The sequence below is a fragment of the Triticum dicoccoides genome, chromosome 3B (genome assembly GCF_002162155.2).
Source record: "Triticum dicoccoides isolate Atlit2015 ecotype Zavitan chromosome 3B, WEW_v2.0, whole genome shotgun sequence".
NCBI lineage: Eukaryota > Viridiplantae > Streptophyta > Magnoliopsida > Poales > Poaceae > Triticum > Triticum dicoccoides.
The window spans coordinates 784,675,077-784,679,778 of record NC_041385.1 but is presented as its reverse complement, the minus strand read 5'-3'; the positions used below and the strand labels follow the sequence as shown (position 1 = coordinate 784,679,778).

At 42.2% G+C, this 4,702-nt stretch overlaps 1 long non-coding RNA gene across 1 annotated transcript; it reads right to left on the bottom strand.

Moving 5' to 3' along the window:
* Window positions 1-3,417: 3,417 nt before the first annotated feature.
* On the bottom strand, window positions 3,418-4,017 carry LOC119278465. The gene is made up of 3 exons (XR_005137806.1): window positions 3,986-4,017; window positions 3,584-3,720; window positions 3,418-3,495 (listed from the first exon to the last, which is right to left on the bottom strand). It is a non-coding gene; the product is annotated as an uncharacterized LOC119278465 (long non-coding RNA).
* Window positions 4,018-4,702: the final 685 nt, after the last annotated feature.

Below are 4,702 nucleotides of genomic sequence, written 5' to 3'. Positions count from 1 at the left end.
GTCGAGGGCGGAGCACGTCGACGTCGAGCTCGCTCTCCCTGCGCCAGTCAGCCCGGACTACCAGGTCCGCCACGTGCCGAAGCCAGTCCTGCCGTTGGGTCTGACGTCGTGGAGGACGACGTGGACACGGTACTGCTCATCCCTGATGACCCTGAGGAGGGCGAGGAGGATGCCGTGTAGATGGTAGCGCCTGTTGCCGTCGAGGGTGGCAAAACAATGCCCATCGACGTCGAGCTCCTTCCCCTGCACCCTGACATAGTGAAGGTGGAAGAAGAGGAGGTGGCTCAGGATCCGGTGGCGCAGCTGTCGAACAGGACGGCGGTCAAGAAGAAGGCTTCTCCGTGTGTGGTGCGCCGCTCACACCGCCTCAAATTTCTGAAGAAGTGAAGATGGGCACAGTTGCTGAAGGAGTTATCTTAGGTATGCTGTTATATGTTTTAGCATATAAGTTTGATGTTCTCCTAGTTGCTACTGGGCTCCTTCAGCTCCATGCTTGCTTTTGATGTAATAATGATCGATTTAGGGTGGATTGTTTCGTAGCTTGTGAACTTGTTCGGGTCATTGCACGGTTTGGCTGGCCTGTGTTGGCCTTCTCTTTTTAGACTGAACTTCGTTCTGAACTTTCATGGTTTTCAGTAATTATATAAGTTATGGAATCGGTACAGTTTGGTCGGGTTCTTTGTGGCTAAAGAACTGAATATCTACTGCCTAGCCTAAGTGTGAACTTCAGTTAAATTTTCAGAATATTGAATATGTACTGTTGTTTTTTGCTTCAGTGTTGAATCAAAGGTGTAGGTGTTGCTAGATGTTGCTCCTATGTTGCAACAAGACAATGAAGTGGGCTGCTACACAAATTAGTAGTGTTGCTATGTGATGTGCCCATGTGCATCACTTACCAAATATAGAACATGACAAACGGCGCCTCAAATTTCTGAAGAAGTGAAGATGGGCACAGTTGCTGAAGGAGGAGGAAGCTGCTGGTTATCTTAGGTATGCTGTTATATGTTTCAGCATATAAGTTTGTTGTTCTCCTAGTTGCTACTGGGCTCCTTCAGCTCCATGCTTGCTTTTGATGTAATAATGATCGATTTAGGGTGGATTGTTTCGTAGCTTGTGAACTTGTTTGGGTCATTGCACGGTTTGGCTGGCCTGTGTTGGCCTTCTCTTTTTAGAATGAACTTTGTTCTGAACTTTCGTGGTTTTCAGTAATTATATAAGTTATGGAATCGGTACGCTTTGGTCGGGTTCTTTGTGGCTAAAGAACTGAATATCTACTGCCTAGCCTAAGTGTGAAGTTCAGTTAAATTTTCAGAATATTGAATATGTACTGTTGTTTTTTGCTTCAGTGTTGAATCAAAGGTGTAGGTGTTGCTAGATGTTGCTCCTATGTTGCAACAAGACAATGAAGTGGGCTGCTGCACAAATCAGTAGTGTTGCTATGTGATGTGCCCATGTGCATCACTTACCAAATATAGAACATGACAAATGTGCAGTGTCTGCCAAATATAGAACATGCCAAAAGTGCATTGTCTACCAATCATGATGGCACCATGTTATTTCTGCTGCAATGTCTATTACACTTTGCCCATAAACTGAATAGCAAATAATTCATCAGGATTTCATCATGTCAACTACAATGATGTCAATAACTTTATGAACAATCTACTTGGTAACTATGACAACAATTATAGTGGCAAGCAGGCCAAGATACAGAAGACCTCCAAATCCTAAAATCCTATCCCTATAGAGCAATATTTCCTTGTGCATCTTAACCATTGCCCTCTTTTCTTTCTCATTCCTTTTAATTTCAGCTTCACATTCTGTAATATTAGTCTCCAGTTTCTTGTTCTTCATGGCTAGATACTTAATGACTGAATTTGCTTTGCTATCCCACTCCCCATCAACCCATTCAACATACTCAGAAGTGACATCATCCTAAATAAATCATGAGCAATTCAAGTCAATTAATAATGCGATAGAGCGAACGAGCGGACATGACTAATTTTCATCTGTGTAATACGTTCTGCCTCGATATATTTACATAGCTAACATGATTACTTTTCATAATCATGTGATGAGGGGAAATTACCAGGAGATTATTGACATGCAGATAGCTAAGGCAGAAGGCAAAAGTTTGATAGAGTTTTTAAAAAAGTAAAGAATGTGAAAATTTTAATATGAAACTTCCGAGAGCAGTTGAAGAGAAAAATAGAATGCGAATACTATGAATGTGATAAATGCAATTATAAAAAAATTGAAGAATGAGAACAATATTAAGCAAGAACAATTGATAGTTGAAGCCAAAACTTTATTGGTACGACGAAATTGTCTTCTCCGAGCGAATTGTATGACCGAATTGTCAGGTACGAGCCTATTGTTTGACAGACACATACACATGTATGTGTCACAATATTTGAGATGCTGTGATTATTACATAAAAATGATAGAAACAGTAAGATAATCATGCCGTCGAAACCATCGACCGGACTAAATCCAAAGCACTAAAACTTGACCCTTGCATGCCGCAAGAACTCTTCATGCGCGCCTTTTCCTTGCGATTTCGCGAATTTTGTTCTTCACACACTCCATCGTGTTCGAAGGTGACATAATCAACTCGGCGACGAAACGTCTTCTCCTTGCGTCAACGCTGGCCTGCAAAAAATGACATACAGGTTACATGAACCGAATTTTGTACACGACCATAGTAGCTACTCTACAAACGTAAATAACAACATACCTGTGAAAAATCGCGGGTCATTCGGTCCCCGTCCCAATGCTGTAGACATTCTGTGACAAAAAGGCCACAAGAGTTCCTGGTATATATGCAAACATTAGCGGCGTGCAATACGAACATGTGTATTGTTGTTTGAATGTGCATGATGTCGTACTAACTCACCCATCCTCTTGCTGCGGCATGTCATACTCGTTAATAGGCCACTTACTTACGTCTAGATATTTCCCTGGTGTAATAAGATTTGCTTGGCGAAAATCGTTTGCTATAGCCATTCGCTATAAACAGGATAGTGTTGAAGAAGAATCATAAACAACATGGAAGAGCAATGGTACAAATGTTGGTTATATTACCAGTGCTTTGACAGTCTTTTCTGTCAGCTCCAGAGGATAGAGTGAATCGAGAACTTGGAATTCTTTCTTGATCATGTGCATGACCACGGTCATCCAGTGGGCATTTTCGATATTCAACGCGATATACGTCTACAGTGCCAAAAACCATAATGGATCAAATGAAATACTAGATGAAATGTCCTGAAGTGAAGAATTACAAACATAACGTACCTTATCACGCACAGTATACTCTTGCGTGACTCTATTAACTGCTCCAGCTTTGGACAGAGCACTGTCCGTATTGCAGCTCGACGGCAACGGATCGTCTCGCGCGATAGCACGATCTACAAGGAATTTGGACCTCCACGCTGGACAGAGGTAACGATCATGACCAACGCTCAGCTCCAAATGTCCCATATAAGCATCAATAATCTTCATAGAATATCAGGGCATTACATGTTGAAATTTGAGACATAGATTATTGACAATTTAAATAACAGAACATGCAAGTAGTAGTTACATCGTCCGACAGCCATCTATGACTTAGTACCGGTCGAATCCTTTCGGATGTCAGAGATATGCCACGAGCTTCACTGTAGTAAACTTTCTTCCCCTTATTCTTGTCGGTGCTAGAAGCTAACTCGACAAATGAAACAGCTGCATCAATTATTTCCGGCGTCAACTCATCTGCCACACCCTCCGGCTCATCAATCTCAGGAAAAAGAGCTGCGTGAAATAATATGAACGCCAACAATGGTGATCATATGCATTCATAGTATACAACAAACCGAGAAAGTTAGTTACGATACCCCTACTAGCAGAACGGGTACCGGTGGGTTTCTGACCACGGTTGGTACGCCTGCTGGGCTTTTCAAGTGCGTAGGGGATTCAAATTTCTTGGGAACGGTCTGCTTCCGCTTACCGGACATAACTTCCTCATCCTTATCAACTGTTGCACCCTTTTTTCCGTTCGCCTTAGCCATTAACTTGCTGACAGAAATGGACAAATGTCTATGTCCGATGAAGGTGCTTGTGTAGAATTACCAACGACCCAAGGGTTTTCGGGTGTAGCGCCACATTCATCATTACGCTTAATAGGTGCAGCTTCCTTGTGTCCATTCATCTTTGCTGGGGTTTTCTGTTTGGCAAACAATATGGTGTGAACATTTCAGCCCATATAAAAATGGAAGGAGAAAATTATAGACAGAAATATATATACATAGTACCTCAGGTACGGATTTATGGTTGGGAACCACTTCATCAGGTTGCGTCATGTCAATGACAGGCTCTCCGTGTGAGTCTATGTCATCCTTGTATACGAATTCCTTCTTTTTATATGGACCGTTCTCGAACGAATCCACTTCTTGATCCACATCATTGTCCACGGATGGCACGGCAGCAGCCGGCTTGTACATGACACCTGATTTGTTCATCTTCTCCAACAACCTCTGCAATAGATATATAAAGTTAAGAATGCTTGCATGGTTTAAAACAGGGAACAAACTGTAAACTATTATGTTATGGTGTGACACCTCAACAACTTGATCAATGATTTGCCTCATCTGGGTGTGTATGAAGTCCATGCACCGCTTCATTAGAAGCTCCATCAAATCTTCCAACATTGGGGTTGTCGTCGACT